Genomic DNA, 24,298 nt, shown 5'->3' with positions numbered 1-24,298 from the left:
CGTGGAATATGAGGTATTGAATGGGGTATCACATTTATTTTGCAGTGAGTGAAGCGACTTCGGTGGTGGGAGGTTGAATGGCAGCTCCGGCAGATAACCCCTGGAGGACACTTTCCAAAAAAGAAACCATGGACCATGTCAGCACATCCGTGTGCCCCGTTACGATCCTTGCATTGAAGCTGCATGGCTGAAAGGCAAGTCCTTCAAAGCTTGGAAGACTATGCCATCTACTTGCTCCACCAAGATGCTGCCTTCTCTGGTACTCCCGCCAGAACTATAAATGCAACCTATCCTCTGTACTTCACTTCGCTAGCGCGCCTGTCACTCGAGTGGTGTGTGCGCTGCTGGTAAGAACAACCAGTCTTAAATTTTTAAAAATTGTGATTAAAATAAGGCCATAATCGGGATTCATTTTTTATGGAATCTGAGGTATTGAATGGGGTATCACTTTTATTTCGCAGTTAGTGAAGTGACTTCGGTGGCTTCGTGCATGCAGCAGCCCACTCAGGGCATCGAATGGCATGCTGTTGTTAATCTTCGTTTTTCCATCGTGTGAGTTGAAATGTCTGAGCACAGCATGGCTCACTGGTGTGAGCGGCATTAATCCAGTTCTTATTGATCCTTGCGCCCCGCTAGTCTGGAGCGCAGAGCAATTGACTCACGGCATCAAACAGCAGGCTGCAGTTCCTTTCCGTCCCTTGGTGAACTATTAGAACACCTACTTCATTACTATTTCTTGCAAGTGAGGGGTCATCTCCACACCAACCAGTTTGGGTTTACCTATTCGCGCAGTGCAGTGTAAGTCCTGGCCTTGTTGCAAATGGCTCTGGATAATTTCCGCATATCCCGCTCGCCCGTTGTGCTCATATCATTTCCTTTTCAGGCTGTGTTTGATAGCGTTTGGCACCCCTCCTCCCTCGCTTTTTTCGCTGCTGCGGTCTCCTTTCGAACCTGTATCACGTCTTGCGCTTCTTTCTTTCCCAGCGCACGGTAGTCTACCGTACACATACTGGTACATACGCCAACCCTTCTCTCGGCAGCCCTCAGGGATCCCCTGTTCCACCCCTTTTATGGAGCATAATAATCGCAGACCTTCTCGAGTGTCCAATGACTCCTGGCGTAACAATACAGGTGTATGCCAACGCTACCATTTTGCTGGTTACAGCCCGCACGCGCCACAAGCTGGAACAGTAGTGTGAGGACGTCCTTGACAGAATAGCCTGTTGGGCCTCTCATTCGCGGGTGACAATCTCGGGGACAAAAACATTTTCTATGCTCTTTTCCCATAGCGTGGGCGGAATGGAAAAGTGTAATCCACTGTGCGCTTTTCAAGCTGCCCCTTAAGTTTCAAACATGAACTCAAAATTTTAGGCGTTGTCGGCTGCCACCTCATTTTTTACCTGATGCTTACTTCCTCCGTGACAAGGAAGAGGTCCTCACTTCGCATCTTGTCTCATTTCTGTCGTTAAACTGTTCCCTCTCTCCCTTTTCTCTATGTAGGCTTTATTTCCAAGTAATACAACCCAGCGTCAGTTCCTGCCTTCGGGAGAAGGTTGTTTCTGTGCTCCGCGTTCCTCTTCTCGCTATCACGGGCATTCCACACAATGTGCATGGCTGCGCTTCAGGTACTCCTCCGGGTACCTTCTCTTCCCTTGGAATTGGATCGCCTCTGTGCAGAGTACAACCTTTCAAACGGTGTAGATCCCGTCAATTTTGGAGGTCGCACTTTTCTACCTTGTGATATCTTGCCCTGCTTTGATCCCTGGTGCGATCATCCCTCTTTGGCTTCCTCGTTCTCCTTCACCCGTCTTCTCCTGTCTCACTTCCCCTCTCAGTCCTCCCTTCTCGGCCTTCATATATTCACGGATGGTTCTTATACGTCTAACACTGCGGGTGCTGCTTACATCACATTCTAGTGTTCTGGCACGCTGCGGAACGTGGGCCGGTTTCGTCTCGAGACAGCCTCTAGTGCATTCTGTGCAGAGACTGTTGCGTTTCATGAGGCTTGTTGTTATGCCCGGCATGCCCCCTCTCCTTTACCCTTGCGTGTCTACTCTGATTGCCTTTCTCTCCTTCAGGCTCTTCACTCTCTTTCCATGAATGACTTACGCGTCCGAGATATCAAGCGTACCCTTGCCGCCATCTCTGTTCAGGGTCCTGTCTTCCTGTGTCCCCGCCAATTGTGGTGTCTGGGGCAACGAGCGCTCTGACTGGGCCGCCTCACTGGCGTCGGTGCACAGCCTCCTGCGGCCATCGTGGCTGTCGTCCTTGACAGTGCGCACCGGCATGCGTACCACTGCATTCAGGCTTTGGTCAGAAACCTGGACCACGGAATGTTCCGACACCCTGCTGGCTGTTTTTGTCTCCTCTATTAAACGTCTCCCGCTTTCTTTACCTCCATCCCGATCTCTTGTCCCTCTCCTAACTGGTCATGGTCGTTTTTCCTCGTACTTCCATCATTTTGCCCTTCTTCTTTCGCCTTCCTGTCCATGCGGTGCAGCTATGGGGGATGCTGTCCATTACCTACGTGCCTGCCCTCACTGCGGGCATAGCACCACGGCTTCCCGGCTATCCGCACATTCCTTCCCCTCATGACTTCCTGTCTTTGTTAGGTTCCTCTGGGTCTCATGATTTGCTCATTCGCCTTGCTGTTCCTGTTTCTTCTCTTCTTTCACCTGTCTCGTGTTTATTCCCGCCTGAATGGCTCGTAGAGCTCCCTGCTATTTCTGCGTCTCCCCATGTCTCACGTGGTCGAGGGCACCAAATGGCCAATCTTGGTGGGCCGTGGCCCTGCCCCTGCCTCACAGGCATGTGGATGGCATGTGGATCTTGATATTTGCTCGCCTTGCGTGCACACGCAGTCTTTGTTTTGCTTGCGTATCGTTTCTTTCATGTTTATTTTTATTCTTTTCGTTTGTTAAGTTGTTCTTTTACTCTTTTTTTCTTCTAGCTGTTATATTTTCCATATTTTACTTGCTTAATTATTTTTAATTGTGAGCAGCATTAATCCAGTTCCTGTTGATCTTTGCACCCCCTTAGGCTGGAGCACAGAGCAATTGACTCACGGCATAAGGCTGCAGGCTGCTGTTCCTTTCTCCGTTCCGTGAGTTGGAATGTCGGAGCTCAGCATGGCTCAAGGGTGCGAGCGGTATTGGAACTGTTCTTGAACTGCGCCTCTCGTTAGCCTTGAGAACACAGCAACCGACTCACAGAGTTGAAGAGCAGGCACCTGTTCCTTTTTGCCCCCCGTGAGCTGAAATCTCTGTGCACACCATACCTAAGGGGTGTGAACGACACTTTTTCTGTTCCTCATGGCCTTTTCACGCCGTGAGGCTCGAGCATGCAGCAACCTACTCAAGGCGTTGAACACCAGGCCCTGTTCATGTTCCTCGTGAAGCCATAGCTTCACTCTGCTAGGTAAAGCTGGGTTTCGCCGTGTGGGCAACATCACCGCGAGAACTGCCCACTGGATAGCAAGCTGCCCATCCTTTAACGAGGCATTTAAATTGATTGGTCTCTAGGGAAGAGCAGCCTATGTCCCACAAGCCCCACTGGTGGCAGCACCTTCCATAGTAGGGCAGTGCGGCATCATTTAACTGTGGCACTGCTGGACCACTGTGTCAGTGTTGAGGTCTCCCAGGGGTCTATGAATGTAGATTGAGCAGTTGTGCATATATGTGAATTAACCAATTGCACTATGGTTTCATATTCTGAAGGCGCAGCTTAAGTGTTTCCTCCAATTTTTGGCACGTTGTGACCCAGGTTGTCTGAGCATATCGTGGCTCAAGGGTGTGCACGACATTACTCCCGTTGTTTTTAATATTTGCACCCCTTGAGGCTCGAGCAAAGCAACAGACAGACTCACCCCTTTCAACAACAGGCTATTGTTCCTCTTTATCTTTGGATCCGCTTAGCCAGAAAGTCTGAGCATACAAAAGCTGAGAGATGTGAACGACATCAGTCCTGTTGTTCTAGTTCTTACCCCATGAGCGTCGTGCACACAGCAACCCACTCGGCATCGAATGGCATGCTGTTGTTACTCTTCCTTTTTCCGTCCCGTGAGTTTAAATGTCTGAGCACTGCATCTCTCAAGGCTGTGAGTGGCATTAATCCAGTTCCTATTGATCTTTGCACCCCGTTAGGCTGGAGCACAGAGCAATTGACTCACGGCATCAGGCAGCAGGCTGCGGTTCCTTTCTTTGTTCTGTGAGTTGGAATGTCGGAGCTCAGCATGGCTCAAGGGTGCGAGCGGTATTGGAACTGTTCTTTTTGAACTGCGCCTCTCGTTAGCCTTGAGCACACCACAACCGACTCACAGAGTTGAAGAGCAGGCACCTGTTCCTTTTGCCACCCCCCCCCCCCCCCCCCCGTGAGTTGAAATCTCTGTGCACACCATACCTAAGGGGTGTGAACGACATTTTTTCTGTTCCTCATGGGCTTTTCACGCCGGGAGGCTCGAGCATGCAGCAACATACTCACGGCGTTGAACACCAGACTCTGTTGACGTTCCTCGTGAAGCCATAGCTTCACTCTGCTAGGTAAAGCTGGGTTTCGCCGTGTGGGCAACGTCACCACCGCGAGGACTGCCCACTGGATAGCAAGCTGCCCATCCTTCCACGAGGCAGTTAAATTGATTGGTCTCTAGGGAAGAGCAGCCTATGTCCCACAAGCCCCACTGGTGGCAGCACCTTCCATAGTAGGGCAGTGCGGCATCATTTAACTGCGGCACTGCTGGACCACTGTGCTAGTGTTGAGGTCTCCCAGGGGTCTATGAATGTAGAGTGAGCAGTTGTGCATATATGTGAATTAACCAATTGCACTATGGTTTCATATTCTGAAGGTGCAGCTTAAGTGTTTCCTCCAATTTTTGGCATGTTGTGACGCATGTTGTGACCCAGGTTGTCTGAGCATATCGTGGCTCAAGGGTGTGAACGACATTACTCCTGTTTTTTTGATATTTGCACCCCTTGAGGCTCGAGCAAAGCAACAGACAGACTCACCCCTTTCAAGAACAGGCTATTGTTCCTCGTTATCTTTGGATCCCCTTAGCCAGAAAGTGAGCATACAAAAGCTGAGAGATCTGAACGACATCACTCCTGTTCGTTCTAGTTCTGACCCCATGAGCGTCGTGCACACAGCAACCCACTTGGCATCGAATGGCATGCTGTTGTTACTTTTCCTTTTTCCGTCCCGTGAGTTTAAATGTCTGAGCACTGCATCTCTCAAGGCTGTGAGCGGCATTAATCCAGTTCCTGTTGATCGTTGCACCCCGTTAGGCTGGAGCACAGAGCAATTGACTCACGGCATCAGGCAGCAGGCTGCGGTTCCTTTCTTCGTTCTGTGAGTTGGAATGTCGGAGCTCAGCATGGCTCAAGGGTGCGAGCGGTATTGGCACTGTTCTTCTTGAACTGCGCCTCTCGTTAGCCTTGAGCACACCACAACCGACTCACAGAGTTGAAGAGCAGGCACCTGTGAACAACATTTTTTCTGTTCCTCATGGCCTTGTCACGCCGTGAGGCTCGAGCACACAGCAACCGACTCACGGCGTTGAACACCAGGCTCTGTTGACTTTCTGTGAGTTGGTATGTCGGAGCTCAGCATGGCTCAAGGGTGCGAGCGGTATTGGAACTGTTCTTGAACTGCGCCTCTCGTTAGCCTTGAGCACACCACAACCGACTCACAGAGTTGAAGAGCAGGCACCTATGAACGGCATTTTTTCTGTTCCTCATGGCCTTGTCACGCCGTGAGGCTTGAGCACACAGCAACCGACTCACGGCGTTGAACACCAGGCTCTGTTGACGTTCTGTGAGTTGGTATGTCGAAGCTCAGCATGGCTCAAGGGTGCAAGCGGTATTGGCACTGTTCTTCTTGAACTGCGCCTCTCGTTAGCCTTGAGCACACCACAACCGACTCGCAGAGTTGAAGAGCAGGCACCTGTGAACGACATTTTTTCTGTTCCTCATGGCCTTGTCACACCGTGAGGCTCGAGCATGCAGCAACCTACTCACGGCGTTGAACACCAGGCTCTGTTCATGTTCCTCGTGAAGCCATAGCTTCACTCTGCTAGGTAAAGCTGGGTTTCGCCGTGTGCGCAACATCACCACCGGGAGAACTGCCCATTGGATAGCAAGCTGCCCATCCTTGCACGAGGCAGTTAAATTGATTGGTCTCTAGGGAAGAGCAGCCTATGTCCCACAAGCCCCACTGGTGGCAGCCCATTCCATAGTAGGGCAGTGGGGCATCATTTAACTGCAGCACTGCTGGACCACTGTGCCAGTGTTGAGGTCTCCCAGGGGTCTATGAATGTAGAGTGAGCAGTTGTGCATATATGTGAATTAACCAATTCCACTATGGTTTCATATTCTGAAGGCTCAGCTTAAGTGTTTCCTCCAATTTTTGGCATGTGACCCAGGTTGTCTGAGCATATCGTGGCTCAAGTGTGTGAACGACATTGCTCCCGTTGTTTTTGATATTTGCACCCCTTGAGGCTCGAGCAAAGCAACAGACAGACTCACCCCTTTCAACAACAGGCTATTGTTCCTCTTTCTCTTTGGATCCCCTTAGCCAGAAAGTTTGAGCATACAAAAGCTGAGAGATCTGAACGACATCACTCTTGTTCGTTCTAGTTCTTACCCAATGCGTCGTGCACACAGCAACCCACTCGACATCTAATGGCATGCTGTTGTTACTCTGCCTTTTTCCGTCCCGTGAGTTTAAATGTCTGAGCACTGCATCTCTCAAGGCTGTGAGCGGCCATAATCCAGTTCCTGTTTATCTTTGCACCCCGTTAGGCTGGAGCACAGAGCAATTGACCTACGGCATCAGGCAGGAGGCTACGGTTCCTTTCTTCGTTCTGTGAGTTGGAATGTCGGAGCTCAGCATGGCTCAAGGGTGCAAGCGGTATTGGCACTGTTCTTCTTGAACTGCGCCTTTCGTTAGCCTTGAGCACATCACAACCGACTCACAGAGTTGAAGAGCAGGTACCTGTGAACGGCATTTTTTCTGTTCCTCATGGCCTTGTCACGCCGTGAGGCTCGAGCACACAGCAACCGACTCACGGCGTTGAACACCAGGTTCTGTTGACGTTCTGTGAGTTGGTATGTCGGAGCTCAGCATGGCTCAAGGGTGCGAGCGGTATGGGAACTGTTCTTCTTGAACTGCGCCTCTCCTTAGCTTTGAGCACACCACAACCGACTCACAGAGTTGAAGAGCAGGCACCTATGAACGGCATTTTTTCTGTTCCTCATGGCCTTGTCACGCCGTGAGGCTCGAGCACACAGCAACCGACTCACGGCGTTGAACACCAGGCTCTGTTCATGTTCCTCGTGAAGCCATAGCTTCACTCTGCTAGGTAAAGCTGGGTTTCGCCGTGTGCGCAATATCACCACCGGGAGAACTGCCCACTGGATAGCAAGCTGCCCATCCTTGCTCGAGGCAGTTAAATTGATTGGTCTCTAGGGAAGAGCAGCCCATGTCCCACAAGCCCCACTGGTGGCAGCCCCTTCCATAGTAGGGCAGTGGGGCAGCATTTGACTGCGGCACTGCTGGACCACTGTGCCAGTGTTGAGGTCTCCCAGGGGTCTATGAATGTAGAGTGAGCAGTTGTGCATATATGTGAATTAACCAATTGCACTTTGGTTTCATATTCTGAAGGCTGAGCTTAAGTGTTTCCTCCAATTTTTGGCATGTTGTGACCCAGGTTGTCTGAGCATATCGTGGCTCAAGTGTGTGAACGACATTGCTCCCGTTGTTTTTGATATTTGCACCCCTTCAGGCTCGAGCAAAGCAACAGACAGACTCACCCCTTTCAACAACATGCTATTGTTCCTCTTTCTCTTTGGATCCCCTTAGCCAGAAAGTCTGAGCATACAAAAGCTGAGAGATCTGAACGACATCACTCCTGTTCGTTCTAGTTCTTACCCGATGAGCGTCGTGCACACAGCAACCCACTCGACATCGAATGGCATGCTGTTGTTACTCTGCCTTTTTCCGTCCCGTGAGTTTAAATGTCTGAGCACTGCATCTCTCAAGGCTGTGAGCGGCATTAATCCAGTTCCTGTTTATCTTTGCACCCCGTTAGGCTGGAGCACAGAGCAATTGACCTACGGCATCAGGCAGGAGGCTGCGGTTCCTTTCTTCGTTCTGTGAGTTGGAATGTCGGAGCTCAGCATGGCTCAAGGGTGCGAGCGGTATTGGCACTGTTCTTCTTGAACTGCGCCTCTCGTTAGCCTTGAGCACACCACAACCGACTCACAGAGTTGAAGAGGAGGCACCTATGAACGGCATTTTTTTTGTTCCTCATGGCCTTGTCACGCCGTGAGGCTCGAGCACACAGCAACCGACTCACGGCGTTGAACACCAGGCTCTGTTGACGTTCTGTGAGTTGGTATGTCGGATTTCAGCATGACTCAAGGGTGCGAGCGGTATTGGAACGGTTCTTCTTGAACTGCGCCTCTCGTTAGCCTTGAGCACACCACAACCGACTCACAGAGTTGAAGAGCAGGCACCTATGAACGGCATTTTTTCTGTTCCTCATGGCGTTGTCACGCCGTGAGGCTCGAGCACACAGCAACCGACTCACGGCGTTGGAACACCAGGCTCTGTTGACGTTCTGTGAGTTGGTATGTCGAAGCTCAGCATGGCTCAAGGGTGCGAGCGGTATTGGCACTGTTCTTCTTGAACTGCGCCTCTCGTTAGCCTTGAGCACACCACAACCGACTCACAGAGTTGAAGAGCAGGCACCTGTGAACGACATTTTTTCTGTTCCTCATGGCCTTGTCACGCCGTGAGGCTCGAGCATGCAGCAACCTACTCACGGCGTTGAACACCAGGCTCTGTTCATGTTCCTCGTGAAGCCATAGCTTCACTCTGCTAGGTAAAGCTGGGTTTCGCCGTGTGGGCAACATCACCGCGAGAACTGCCCACTGGATAGCAAGCTGCCCATCCTTTAACGAGGCATTTAAATTGATTGGTCTCTAGGGAAGAGCAGCCTATGTCCCACAAGCCCCACTGGTGGCAGCACCTTCCATAGTAGGGCAGTGCGGCATCATTTAACTGTGGCACTGCTGGACCACTGTGTCAGTGTTGAGGTCTCCCAGGGGTCTATGAATGTAGAGTGAGCAGTTGTGCATATATGTGAATTAACCAATTGCACTATGGTTTCATATTCTGAAGGCGCAGCTTAAGTGTTTCCTCCAATTTTTGGCACGTTGTGACCCAGGTTGTCTGAGCATATCGTGGCTCAAGGGTGTGCACGACATTACTCCCGTTGTTTTTGATATTTGCACCCCTTGAGGCTCGAGCAAAGCAACAGACAGACTCACCCCTTTCAACAACAGGCTATTGTTCCTCTTTATCTTTGGATCTGCTTAGCCAGAAAGTCTGAGCATACAAAAGCTGAGAGATGTGAACGACATCAGTCCTGTTGTTCTAGTTCTTACCCCATGAGCGTCGTGCACACAGCAACCCACTCGGCATCGAATGGCATGCTGTTGTTACTCTTCCTTTTTCCGTCCCGTGAGTTTAAATGTCTGAGCACTGCATCTCTCAAGGCTGTGAGTGGCATTAATCCAGTTCCTATTGATCTTTGCACCCCGTTAGGCTGGAGCACAGAGCAATTGACTCACGGCATCAGGCAGCAGGCTGCGGTTCCTTTCTTTGTTCTGTGAGTTGGAATGTCGGAGCTCAGCATGGCTCAAGGGTGCGAGCGGTATTGGAACTGTTCTTTTTGAACTGCGCCTCTCGTTAGCCTTGAGCACACCACAACCGACTCACAGAGTTGAAGAGCAGGCACCTGTTCCTTTTGCCACCCCCCCCCCCCCCCCCCCCGTGAGTTGAAATCTCTGTGCACACCATACCTAAGGGGTGTGAACAACATTTTTTCTGTTCCTCATGGGCTTTTCACGCCGGGAGGCTCGAGCATGCAGCAACATACTCACGGCGTTGAACACCAGACTCTGTTGACGTTCCTCGTGAAGCCATAGCTTCACTCTGCTAGGTAAAGCTGGGTTTCGCCGTGTGGGCAACGTCACCACCGCGAGGACTGCCCACTGGATAGCAAGCTGCCCATCCTTCCACGAGGCAGTTAAATTGATTGGTCTCTAGGGAAGAGCAGCCTATGTCCCACAAGCCCCACTGGTGGCAGCACCTTCCATAGTAGGGCAGTGCGGCATCATTTAACTGCGGCACTGCTGGACCACTGTGCTAGTGTTGAGGTCTCCCAGGGGTCTATGAATGTAGAGTGAGCAGTTGTGCATATATGTGAATTAACCAATTGCACTATGGTTTCATATTCTGAAGGTACAGCTTAAGTGTTTCCTCCAATTTTTGGCATGTTGTGACGCATGTTGTGACCCAGGTTGTCTGAGCATATCGTGGCTCAAGGGTGTGAACGACATTACTCCTGTTTTTTTGATATTTGCACCCCTTGAGGCTCGAGCAAAGCAACAGACAGACTCACCCCTTTCAAGAACAGGCTATTGTTCCTCTTTATCTTTGGATCCCCTTAGCCAGAAAGTGAGCATACAAAAGCTGAGAGATCTGAACGACATCACTCCTGTTCGTTCTAGTTCTGACCCCATGAGCGTCGTGCACACAGCAACCCACTTGGCATCGAATGGCATGCTGTTGTTACTTTTCCTTTTTCCGTCCCGTGAGTTTAAATGTCTGAGCACTGCATCTCTCAAGGCTGTGAGCGGCATTAATCCAGTTCCTGTTGATCGTTGCACCCCGTTAGGCTGGAGCACAGAGCAATTGACTCACGGCATCAGGCAGCAGGCTGCGGTTCCTTTCTTCGTTCTGTGAGTTGGAATGTCGGAGCTCAGCATGGCTCAAGGGTGCGAGCGGTATTGGCACTGTTCTTCTTGAACTGCGCGTCTCGTTAGCCTTGAGCACACCACAACCGACTCACAGAGTTGAAGAGCAGGCACCTGTGAACAACATTTTTTCTGTTCCTCATGGCCTTGTCACGCCGTGAGGCTCGAGCACACAGCAACCGACTCACGGCGTTGAACACCAGGCTCTGTTGACTTTCTGTGAGTTGGTATGTCGGAGCTCAGCATGGCTCAAGGGTGCGAGCGGTATTGGAACTGTTCTTGAACTGCGCCTCTCGTTAGCCTTGAGCACACCACAACCGACTCACAGAGTTGAAGAGCAGGCACCTATGAACGGCATTTTTTCTGTTCCTCATGGCCTTGTCACGCCGTGAGGCTTGAGCACACAGCAACCGACTCACGGCGTTGAACACCAGGCTCTGTTGACGTTCTGTGAGTTGGTATGTCGAAGCTCAGCATGGCTCAAGGGTGCAAGCGGTATTGGCACTGTTCTTCTTGAACTGCGCCTCTCGTTAGCCTTGAGCACACCACAACCGACTCGCAGAGTTGAAGAGCAGGCACCTGTGAACGACATTTTTTCTGTTCCTCATGGCCTTGTCACACCGTGAGGCTCGAGCATGCAGCAACCTACTCACGGCGTTGAACACCAGGCTCTGTTCATGTTCCTCGTGAAGCCATAGCTTCACTCTGCTAGGTAAAGCTGGGTTTCGCCGTGTGCGCAACATCACCACCGGGAGAACTGCCCACTGGATAGCAAGCTGCCCATCCTTGCACGAGGCAGTTAAATTGATTGGTCTCTAGGGAAGAGCAGCCTATGTCCCACAAGCCCCACTGGTGGCAGCCCATTCCATAGTAGGGCAGTGGGGCATCATTTAACTGCAGCACTGCTGGACCACTGTGCCAGTGTTGAGGTCTCCCAGGGGTCTATGAATGTAGAGTGAGCAGTTGTGCATATATGTGAATTAACCAATTCCACTATGGTTTCATATTCTGAAGGCTCAGCTTAAGTGTTTCCTCCAATTTTTGGCATGTGACCCAGGTTGTCTGAGCATATCGTGGCTCAAGTGTGTGAACGACATTGCTCCCGTTGTTTTTGATATTTGCACCCCTTGAGGCTCGAGCAAAGCAACAGACAGACTCACCCCTTTCAACAACAGGCTATTGTTCCTCTTTCTCTTTGGATCCCCTTAGCCAGAAAGTTTGAGCATACAAAAGCTGAGAGATCTGAACGACATCACTCTTGTTCGTTCTAGTTCTTACCCAATGCGTCGTGCACACAGCAACCCACTCGACATCTAATGGCATGCTGTTGTTACTCTGCCTTTTTCCGTCCCGTGAGTTTAAATGTCTGAGCACTGCATCTCTCAAGGCTGTGAGCGGCCATAATCCAGTTCCTGTTTATCTTTGCACCCCGTTAGGCTGGAGCACAGAGCAATTGACCTACGGCATCAGGCAGGAGGCTACGGTTCCTTTCTTCGTTCTGTGAGTTGGAATGTCGGAGCTCAGCATGGCTCAAGGGTGCAAGCGGTATTGGCACTGTTCTTCTTGAACTGCGCCTTTCGTTAGCCTTGAGCACATCACAACCGACTCACAGAGTTGAAGAGCAGGTACCTGTGAACGGCATTTTTTCTGTTGCTCATGGCCTTGTCACGCCGTGAGGCTCGAGCACACAGCAACCGACTCACGGCGTTGAACACCAGGTTCTGTTGACGTTCTGTGAGTTGGTATGTCGGAGCTCAGCATGGCTCAAGGGTGCGAGCGGTATGGGAACTGTTCTTCTTGAACTGCGCCTCTCCTTAGCTTTGAGCACACCACAACCGACTCACAGAGTTGAAGAGCAGGCACCTATGAACGGCATTTTTTCTGTTCCTCATGGCCTTGTCACGCCGTGAAGCTCGAGCACACAGCAACCGACTCACGGCGTTGAACACCAGGCTCTGTTCATGTTCCTCGTGAAGCCATAGCTTCACTCTGCTAGGTAAAGCTGGGTTTCGCCGTGTGCGCAATATCACCACCGGGAGAACTGCCCACTGGATAGCAAGCTGCCCATCCTTGCTCGAGGCAGTTAAATTGATTGGTCTCTAGGGAAGAGCAGCCTATGTCCCACAAGCCCCACTGGTGGCAGCCCCTTCCGTAGCAGTGGGGCATCATTTGACTGCGGCACTGCTGGACCACTGTGCCAGTGTTGAGGTCTCCCAGGGGTCTATGAATGTAGAGTGAGCAGTTGTGCATATATGTGAATTAACCAATTGCACTATGGTTTCATATTCTGAAGGCTGAGCTTAAGTGTTTCCTCCAATTTTTGGCATGTTGTGACCCAGGTTGTCTGAGCATATCGTGGCTCAAGTGTGTGAACGACATTGCTCCCGTTGTTTTTGATATTTGCACCCCTTCAGGCTCGAGCAAAGCAAGACAGACTCACCCCTTTCAACAACATGCTATTGTTCCTCTTTCTCTTTGGATCCCCTTAGCCAGAAAGTCTGAGCATACAAAAGCTGAGAGATCTGAACGACATCACTCCTGTTCGTTCTAGTTCTTACTCGATGAGCGTCGTGCACACAGCAACCCACTCGACATCGAATGGCATGCTGTTGTTACTCTGCCTTTTTCCGTCCCGTGAGTTTAAATGTCTGAGCACTGCATCTCTCAAGGCTGTGAGCGGCATTAATCCAGTTCCTGTTTATCTTTGCACCCCGTTAGGCTGGAGCACAGAGCAATTGACCTACGGCATCAGGTAGGAGGCTGCGGTTCCTTTCTTCGTTCTGTGAGTTGGAATGTCGGAGCTCAGCATGGCTCAAGGGTGCGAGCGGTATTGGCACTGTTCTTCTTGAACTGCGCCTCTCGTTAGCCTTGAGCACACCACAACCGACTCACAGAGTTGAAGAGGAGGCACCTATGAACGGCATTTTTTTTGTTCCTCATGGCCTTGTCACGCCGTGAGGCTCGAGCACACAGCAACCGACTCACGGCGTTGAACACCAGGCTCTGTTGACGTTCTGTGAGTTGGTATGTCGGAGCTCAGCATGGCTCAAGGTTGCGAGCGGTATGGGAACTGTTCTTCTTGAACTGCGCCTCTCGTTAGCCTTGAGCACACCACAACCGACTCACAGAGTTGAAGAGCAGGCACCTATGTACGGCATTTTTTTTGTTCCTCATGGCCTTGTCACACCGTGAGGCTCGAGCACACAGCAACCGACTCACAGCGTTGAACACCAGGCTCTGTTGACGTTCTGTGAGTTGGTATGTCGGAGCTCAGCATGGCTCAAGGTTGCGAGCGGTATGGGAACTGTTCTTCTTGAACTGCGCCTCTCGTTAGCCTTGAGCACACCACAACCGACTCACAGAGTTGAAGAGCAGGCACCTATGAACGGCATTTTTTCTGTTCCTCATGGCCTTGTCACGCCGTGAGGCTCGAGCACACAGCAACCGACTCACGGCGTTGAACACCAGGCTCTGTTCATGTTCCTCGTGAAGCCATAGCTTCACTCTGCTAGGTAAAGCTGGGTTTCGCCGTGTGCGCAACATCACCACCGGGAGAACTGCCCATTGGATAGCAAGCTGCCCATCCTTGCTCGAGGCAGTTAAATTGATTGGTCTCTAGGGAAGAGCAGCCTATGTCCCACAAGCCCCACTGGTGGCAGCCCCTTCCATAGTAGGGCAGTGGGGCAGCATTTGACTGCGGCACTGCTGGACCACTGTGCCAGTGTTGAGGTCTCCCAGGGGTCTATGAATGTAGAGTGAGCAGTTGTGCATATATGTGAATTAACCAATTGCACTTTGGTTTCATATTCTGAAGGCTGAGCTTAAGTGTTTCCTCCAATTTTTGGCATGTTGTGACCCAGGTTGTCTGAGCATATCGTGGCTCAAGTGTGTGAACGACATTGCTCCCGTTGTTTTTGATATTTGCACCCCTTCAGGCTCGAGCAAAGCAACAGACAGACTCACCCCTTTCAACAACATGCTATTGTTCCTCTTTCTCTTTGGATCCCCTTAGCCAGAAAGTCTGAGCATACAAAAGCTGAGAGATCTGAACGACATCACTCCTGTTCGTTCTAGTTCTTACCCGATGAGCGTCGTGCACACAGCAACCCACTCGACATCGAATGGCATGCTGTTGTTACTCTGCCTTTTTCCGTCCCGTGAGTTTAAATGTCTGAGCACTGCATCTCTCAAGGCTGTGAGCGGCATTAATCCAGTTCCTGTTTATCTTTGCACCCCGTTAGGCTGGAGCACAGAGCAATTGACCTACGGCATCAGGCAGGAGGCTGCGGTTCCTTTCTTCGTTCTGTGAGTTGGAATGTCGGAGCTCAGCATGGCTCAAGGGTGCGAGCGGTATTGGCACTGTTCTTCTTGAACTGCGCCTCTCGTTAGCCTTGAGCACACCACAACCGACTCACAGAGTTGAAGAGGAGGCACCTATGAACGGCATTTTTTTTGTTCCTCATGGCCTTGTCACGCCGTGAGGCTCGAGCACACAGCAACCGACTCACGGCGTTGAACACCAGGCTCTGTTGACGTTCTGTGAGTTGGTATGTCGGATTTCAGCATGACTCAAGGGTGCGAGCGGTATTGGAACGGTTCTTCTTGAACTGCGCCTCTCGTTAGCCTTGAGCACACCACAACCGACTCACAGAGTTGAAGAGCAGGCACCTATGAACGGCATTTTTTCTGTTCCTCATGGCGTTGTCACGCCGTGAGGCTCGAGCACACAGCAACCGACTCACGGCGTTGGAACACCAGGCTCTGTTGACGTTCTGTGAGTTGGTATGTCGAAGCTCAGCATGGCTCAAGGGTGCGAGCGGTATTGGCACTGTTCTTCTTGAACTGCGCCTCTCGTTAGCCTTGAGCACACCACAACCGACTCACAGAGTTGAAGAGCAGGCACCTGTGAACGACATTTTTTCTGTTCCTCATGGCCTTGTCACGCCGTGAGGCTCGAGCATGCAGCAACCTACTCACGGCGTTGAACACCAGGCTCTGTTCATGTTCCTCGTGAAGCCATAGCTTCACTCTGCTAGGTAAAGCTGGGTTTCGCCGTGTGCGCAACATCACCACCAGGAGAACTGCCCACTGGATAGCAAGCTGCCCATCCTTGCACGAGGCAGTTAAATTGATTGGTCTCTAGGGAAGAGCAGCCTATGTCCCACAAGCCCCACTGGTGGCAGCCCCTTCCATAGTAGGGCAGTGGGGCATCATTTAACTGCGGCACTGCTGGACCACTGTGCCAGTGTTGAGGTCTCCCAGGGGTCTATGAATGTAGAGTGAGCAGTTGTGCATATATGTGAATTAACCAATTGCACTATGGTTTCATATTCTGAAGGCTGAGCTTAAGTGTTTCCTCCAATTTTTGGCATGTTGTGACCCAGGTTGTCTGAGCATATCGTGGCTCAAGTGTGTGAACGACATTGCTCCCGTTGTTTTTGATATTTGCACCCCTTCAGGCTCGAGCAAAGCAACAGACAGACTCACCCCTTTCAACAACATGCTATTGTTCCTCTTTCTCTTTGGATCCCCTTAGCCAGAAAGTCTGAGCATACAAAAGCTGAGAGATCTGAACGACATCACTCCTGTTCGTTCTAGTTCTGACCCCATGAGCGTCGTGCACACAGCAACCCACTCGACATTGAATGGCATGCTGTTGTTACTCTGCCTTTTTCCGTCCCGTGAGTTTAAATGTCTGAGCACTGCATCTCTCAAGGCTGTGAGCGGCATTAATCCAGTTCCTGTTTATCTTTGCACCCCGTTAGGCTGGAGCACAGAGCAATTGACCTACGGCATCAGGCAGGAGGCTGCGGTTCCTTTCGTCGTTCTTTGAGTTGGAATGTCGGAGCTCAGCATGGCTCAAGGGTGCAAGCGGTATTGGCACTGTTCTTCTTGAACTGCACCTCTCGTTAGCCTTGAGCACACCACAACCGACTCACAGAGTTGAAGAGCAGGTACCTGTGAACGGCATTTTTTCTGTTCCTCATGGCCTTGTCACGCCGTGAGGCTCGAGCACACAGCAACCGACTCACGGCGTTGAACACCAGGCTCTGTTGACGTTCTGTGAGTTGGTATGTCGGAGCTCAGCATGGCTCAAGGGTGCGAGCGGTATGGGAACTGTTCTTCTTGAACTGCGCCTCTCCTTAGCTTTGAGCACACCACAACCGACTCACAGAGTTGAAGAGCAGGCACCTATGAACGGCATTTTTTCTGTTCCTCATGGCCTTGTCACGCCGTGAGGCTCGAGCACACAGCAACCGACTCACGGCGTTGAACACCGGGCTCTGTTCACGTTCCTCGTGAAGCCATAGCTTCACTCTGCTAGGTAAAGCTGGGTTTCGCCGTGTGCGCAACATCACCACCGGGAGAACTGCCCACTGGATAGCAAGCTGCCCATCCTTGCTCGAGGCAGTTAAATTGATTGGTCTCTAGGGAAGAGCAGCCTATGTCCCACAAGCCCCAGTGGTGGCAGCCCCTTCCATAGCAGTGGGGCATCATTTGACTGCGGCACTGCTGGACCACTGTGCCAATGTTGAGGTCTCCCAGGGGTCTATGAATGTAGAGTGAGCAGTTGTGCATATATGTGAATTAACCAATTGCACTATGGTTTCATATTCTGAAGGCTGAGCTTAAGTGTTTCCTCCAATTTTTGGCATGTTGTGACCCAGGTTGTCTGAGCATATCGTGGCTCAAGTGTGTGAACGACATTGCTCCCGTTGTTTTTTGATATTTGCACCCCTTCAGGCTCGAGCAAAGCAACAGACAGACTCACCCCTTTCAACAACATGCTATTGTTCCTCTTTCTCTTTGGATCCCCTTAGCCAGAAAGTCTGAGCATACAAAAGCTGAGAGATCTGAACGACATCACTCCTGTTCCTTCTAGTTCTTACCCGATGAGCGTCGTGCACACAGCAACCCACTCGACATCGGATGGCATGCTGTTGTTACTCTGCCTTTTTCCGTCCCGTGAGTTTAAATGTCTGAGCACTGCATCTCTCAAGGCTGTGAGCGGCATTAATCCAGTTCCTGTTCATCTTTGCACTCCGTTAGGCTGGAGCACAGAGCAATTGACCTACGGCATCAGGCAGGGGGCTGCGGTTCCTTTCTTCGTTCTGTGAGTTGGAATGTCGGAGCTCAGCATGGCTCAAGGGTGCGAGCGGTATTGGCACTGTTCTTCTTGAACTGCGCCTCTCGTTAGCCTTGAGCACACCACAACCGACTCACAGAGTTGAAGAGGAGGCACCTATGAACGGCATTTTTTTTGTTTCTCATGGCCTTGTGACGCCGTGAGGCTCGAGCACACAGCAACCGACTCACGGCGTTGAACACCAGGCTCTGTTGACGTTCTGTGAGTTGGTATGTCGGAGCTCAGCATGGCTCAAGGTTGCGAGCGGTATGGGAACTGTTCTTCTTGAACTGCGCCTCTCATTAGCCTTGAGCACACCACAACCGACTCACAGAGTTGAAGAGCAGGCACCTATGAACGGCATTTTTTTTGTTCCTCATGGCCTTGTCACGCCGTGAGGCTCGAGCACACAGCAACCGACTCACGGCGTTGAACACCAGGCTCTGTTGACGTTCTGTGAGTTGGTATGTCGGAGCTCAGCATGGCTCAAGGTTGCGAGCGGTATGGGAACTGTTCTTCTTGAACTGCGCCTCTCGTTAGCCTTGAGCACACCACAACCGACTCACAGAGTTGAAGAGCAGGCACCTATGAACGGCATTTTTTCTGTTCCTCATGGCCTTGTCACGCCGTGAGGCTCGAGCACACAGCAACCGACTCACGGCGTTGAACACCAGGCTCTGTTGACGTTCTGTGAGTTGGTATGTCGGAGCTCAGCATGGCTCAAGGTTGCGAGCGGTATGGGAACTGTTCTTCTTGAACTGCGCCTCTCGTTAGCCTTGAGCACACCACAACCGACTCACAGAGTTGAAGAGCAGGCACCTATGAACGGCATTTTTTCTGTTCCTCATGGCCTTGTCACGCCGTGAGGCTCGAGCACACAGCAACCGACTCACGGCGTTGAACACCAGGCTCTGTTCATGTTCCTCGTGAAGCCATAGCTTCACTCTGCTAGGTAAAGCTGGGTTTCGCCGTGTGCGCAACATCACCACCGGGAGAACTGCCCACTGGATAGCAAGCTGCCCATCCTTGCTCGAGGCAGTTAAATTGATTGGTCTCTAGGGAAGAGCAGCCTATGTCCCACAAGCCCCACTGGTGGCAGCCCCTTCCATAGTAGGGCAGTGGGGCATCATTTGACTGCGGCACTGCTGGACCACTGTGCCAGTGTTGAGGTCTCCCAGGGGTCTATGAATGTAGAGTGAGCAGTTGTGCATATATGTGAATTAACCAATTGCACTTTGGTTTCATATTCTGAAGGCTGAGCTTAAGTGTTTCCTCCAATTTTTGGCATGTTGTGACCCAGGTTGTCTGAGCATATCGTGGCTCAAGTGTGTGAACGACATTGCTCCCGTTGTTTTTGATATTTGCACCCCTTCAGGCTCGAGCAAAGCAACAGACAGACTCACCCCTTTCAACAACATGCTATTGTTCCTCTTTCTCTTTGGATCCCCTTAGCCAGAAAGTCTGAGCATAGAAAAGCTGAGAGATCTGAACGACATCACTCCTGTTCGTTCTAGTTCTTACCCCATGAGCATCGTGCACACAGCAACCCACTCGTCATCGAATGGCATGCTGTTGTTACTCTTCCGTTTTCCGTCCCGTGAGTTTAAATGTCTGAGCACTGCATCTCTCAAGGCTGTGAGCGGCATTAATCCAGTTCCTGTTGATCTTTGCACCCCGTTAGGCTGGAGCACAGAGCAATTGACTCACGGCATCAGGCAGCAGGCTGCGGTTCCTTTCTTAGTTCTGTGAGTTGGAATGTCGGAGCTCAGCATGGCTCAAGGGTGCGAGCGGTATTGGAACGGTTCTTCTTGAACTGCGCCTCTCGTTAGCCTTGAGCACACCACAACCGACTCACAGAGTTGAAGAGCAGGCACCTGTTCCGTTTTGCCCCCCCCCCCCCCCCCCGTGAGCTGAATTCTCTGTGCATACCATGCCTAAGGGGTTTTGAACGACATTTTTTCTGTTCTTCATGGTCTTTTCACGCTGTGAGGGTCGAGCATGCTGCAACCGACTCACGGCGTTGAACACCAGGCTCTTTTGATGTTCCTCGTGAAGCCATAGCTTCACTCTGCTAGGTAAAGCTTTGGTTTTGCCGTGTGGGCAGCGTCAGCATTGCGAAAGCTGGTCATCGGGGAGCAAACTGCGCATCCTTGCAGGTGGCAGTTAAATTGATTGGTCTCTAGGTTAGAGCAGTCTATGTCCCACAAACCCCATTGGTGGCAGCACCTGCAATAGTAGGACAGCGATGGATTGTATAACTGCTCCACTACTGTGCCAGGAGAGGTATGAGGTCTCCCTTGGGTCTATATGAATGTGGAGTGAGTAGTTGTGCATATATGGGAATTAACCAATTGCACGTGTCATATTGTGAAGGTGGAGCTCAAGTGTTCGATCACCCATGTTTTGGCATATTGTGACCCACGTTGTCTGAGCATATCGTGGATGAGGTGTGTGAACGACATTACTCCCGTTCTTCTTGATCTTTGCACTCCTTGAGGCACGAGCAAAGCAACAGACTGACCCCGTTGAACAAGTCTATTGTTCCTCTGTCTCTTTGGATCCCCTTAGCCAGAAAGTCTGAGAGCATGGCCTGAACGACATCACTTCTTTTGTTCTTGGTCTTTGCACCCTGTGACAACCCTGCATACAGCAACGTCTCATGGCATCTAATGGCATGCTGTTGTTCCACTTTTTTTTCTGTTTCGTTTGTTGCAATCTCTAAGCTCAGAATGGCTTAGGGGTGTGAGCGGCTTTACTCCACTTCTTGTTGTTCTTTGCACCTCATGAGGCTGGAGCGCAGAGCAATCTACTCCCAGCATCAAACAGCAGGCTACTGTTCCTATTTCCATCCCGTGAGTTCAAATGTCTGAGCAAAGCCTCGGGGTGTGAGCGGCATTGGTACTGTTCTTGACCTTTGCTGCCCGTGAGCCTTGAGTACACTGCAGCCGGCTCACGGCATTGAAGAGCAGGCGGCGGTGCACATGAAATGACTTTTCGCATGACCTCTGTGTGTCGTCACGGCGAAGAGCTGGGCGACCATCTCGCACCGTACGTGTGTGACGGCGGTGCAGATGAACGGCGGCCTAACTCCCGCTCTCTCCGCCAGGAGCGCCACTGGTGTTGTGACGTCACGTCGAAGAGCTGGGCGAACATCTTGCGCTGTCCGTGTGCGACGGCGGTGCACATGAACGGCGGCCTAACTCCCGCTCTCTCCGCCAGGCGCGCCACAGGTGTTGTGACGTCACGCCGAAGAGCTTGGCGACCATCTCGAGCTGTCCTTGTGCGACGGCGGTGCACAGGAACGTCGGCCTAACTCCCGCTCTCTCCGCCAGGAGCGCCACAGCTGTTGTGACGTCACGCCGAAGAGCTGGGCGACCATCGCGCCATCCGTGTGTGACGGCGGTGCACATGAACGGCGGTCTAATATTAGATTGGATTGTGTAATCGATGCATCACCACAAGTCTAACCACAAGCACCACCACCAGCTACACTACCAGCTGAACCATGGCGTAGGTACGGATATTGCTTTCGCAATTACCGGGCTTAACCAAGCTAAGCCACAGCAAATTTTTTGCATCCCGTGAGCTGAAATCTCTGAGCATACAATGCCTAAGGGCTAGCTTCACTCTTCTAGGTAGGTAGGATGACTGTTGGGAAAGCTGCCCACCGGGTAGCAAACTACCCATCCTTGCAGCTGCTTCACTCTTCTAGGTAGGTACGATGACTGTTGGGAAAGCTGCCCACTGGGTAGCAAACTACCCATCCTTGCAGGTGGCAGTTAAACTAGTGATTGGTCATTCGGGAAGAGCAGCTTGGGTCCCACAAGCCCCACTGGTGCCAGCACCTGCCATCGCAAGGCAGTGGCGCATCATTCTGCATATATGGGAATTAACCCATTGCGCTATCGCGTCATATTCTGAATGTTGAGCTTAAGTTTCTCTCCAATTTTTGGCTTATTGTGGCGTGGGACATCATGGCTCAGGGGTGTGAATGGCATTACTCCCGTTCTTGATATTTGCATGCCTTGAGGCTCGAGCACAGGAACAGATTCACTCCTTCGCATAACAGGCTATTGCTCCTTTGTGTCTCTGTATCCGGGGGCGTCAAGTGCGAACGAGCTGCGGCCAAGGACGTCCAAGCCCCAGACGCCACCCACTTACCCATTTACCCCCTAGACAACACCTGTACCATGAGCACACCTCACCAAGCCAACGCGCTCCTCCTGGTCGCCATCAGGGAACTCCCCATAAGAAACCAAGCCTACGCCTTCAGCGCCTACATCCCCCTCCCCCCCCCATTTGATACTTACCTTCCGGGGGGGTCCGGTGCCTCGAACCATCTCCAACGGAGGCGGACTCCACATCTGCACCCCATACAGAGGAGGACACTTGGAAGCCTGCACAAACTGTCGTCCACCAGGACACCGCACGGATGTGTGCACCCTTCAGTGCACGCACAACTGTCTAAGATGTGGCATCCCACACCCCCGAGAGGACACCCTGACATGCACCCCAGCCTTCATACTATGTGGAGGCGCCCACATGACGGGTACTAGAGGATGTAAAAGCAGGGGACGTCGCTCACGGCTCGGCTCACCGCAACAGCATACCTCCCACACATCGGACGGAGACGCAGACCGCACCAACGTCCGTCGCTGCAGCAACTCTCGATCATCGTCCCGTCGCCACCAGGACTAGCATTCTAGGAAACTCCTGGACGGACAGAGCCGCCAACCCCCCCCCCCCCCCCCGCCTACACAGGTCAATCCCCGTGACTGGGAGCTCCAGGCCCTGCGGGGGGAGGACGTGAGTCGTTTTACTTCTCTTATCAAGACCCCCACCTACATACTTCCACCGCTTACACCAACTGTCCCTCCCGCCGAACTCACCCCACCCAAGAAAAAATGGACAACAGAGCCCCCACCCATCACCCAGGTTCACTCTCCGGGTTCTGGGCCTCCGCATACAGAACAATGGGAAAAACTCGGCAGAAACTCAAGCAGACGACAGTGTCGATATCCCACCTAATCCGCCGCGTTTCTGCACACCACCGGGGCATGAAGGAGATGACCTATGTCGTCTCATTCATGCCTTTGTCCTCGGCCGCTTTATTTTCATGGTCCCCTAACTGAAACTCCAGGCCGGAGAAATCTCTGGATGCCATGATCTGAACAGCATTTAAGGCAGCACCATACCTACCCCTAAATACTTCAACCCAAAAACTCCTCCAACTAGGCCTGCACAATACGATATGGGAGCTTATCGAGGCCCACCGACAGGCACAATACATACGTCTCGCGAAAACCACCACCTATCCTACACACCTTCGGTATCCGCATACCAGCCACGGATCCCACGCAGCTCCAGGTCCCCCGCCACATTCACCGCGAATTACTTATTAAACCTCTGCCCAAAAACATGCACCACACCATGAACCCCGCCGCAGAGCTCGCGCACAGGCACTCCACGAACACTAGGCATGGAACCGTATGCCGTTTGGGTGGATGCCGCATGCACGGGCGAGGACGCGGTTAGTCATCACGAACCCCTCCCTCCAACCGATCGCCACCATTCACATATCCCCTGCTGCCACTTCAGAGGAGGCCGAAGAGGCCACCATTGCCCTAGCCATCACAAGCACAAAGGCCCGATATATACTATCTGATTCTAAAACTGCCATACTAAATTTTGCTCTCGTGAGAGTTCACGTCCCTGCATTTCGCATACTGAACTCCCTAGCCGCCCACATACCCCGCCACGTGGAGCTGATATGAGTGCCTCTCAACTCCGGGAATCCCGGAAACGAGGCCACCAATGCTTTCAGCCCAAGGTTCTCTCAACCGGGCACTGGCGGCCTCCGATCTGCGGTTCTCGCGGGAGCGCGTGCACTCGTTCAGTGAAATGACGCAAGCCTGCAAAGCCGAGCGGCGGCTCTACCCTCCACCCCATCCCTCCCTCGACAATCGCCCAAGTCCACACAAACGCCTCCTGCACCCTCTGCAACCACCCCAAAGCCACTCTTGACCATATTCTTTTCCTCTGCCCAGCGGATCCTACCCCGCGGGGCCTGGAGCACCTTACCACTTGGGAGGCTTGGGAGACCCTACTGCACTCTGAGGACCCAGCCAAGCAAGCCATCCCCGTAGGCCGGGCTGCCAGCGTCATGAGCCTCCGGGACATAAATATTTGAGTGCAGTGGGGCCATGCGGGGGCCCACGGACCTATTCTATGTGTCCCAAACTCCCCTGTTGCAAATAAAGATTGCACCACCACCCTTAGCCAGAAAGTTCTAACGCAATAAAGCACCACCCTTAGCCAGAAAGTTCTAAGGCAATAAAGCTCAGAGGTCTAAACGTTA

At 51.9% G+C, this 24,298-nt stretch overlaps 1 long non-coding RNA gene across 9 annotated transcripts in view; it reads left to right on the top strand.

Moving 5' to 3' along the window:
- The window catches only part of LOC149352782 (uncharacterized), a 64,179-nt gene extending 39,881 nt beyond the window's left edge, over positions 1–24,298 (top strand). For 6 of the 9 annotated variants that reach the window (XR_016290857.1, XR_016290853.1, XR_016290854.1 and 3 more), the window contains one exon: positions 46–24,298. This is a non-coding gene — a long non-coding RNA (uncharacterized LOC149352782). The remainder of the gene's footprint in view (positions 1–45) is intronic. The other 3 variants (XR_016290856.1, XR_016290852.1, XR_016290855.1) reach the window with 3 other exon arrangements.

The sequence above is a fragment of the Amblyomma mixtum genome, chromosome 3 (assembly GCF_055824585.1).
Source record: "Amblyomma mixtum isolate Tamu chromosome 3, ASM5582458v1, whole genome shotgun sequence".
In the NCBI taxonomy this organism is placed as follows: Eukaryota; Metazoa; Arthropoda; class Arachnida; order Ixodida; family Ixodidae; genus Amblyomma; species Amblyomma mixtum.
Note: the sequence above shows the minus strand (reverse complement) of the source record. Positions and strands in the feature narration are given on the sequence as shown.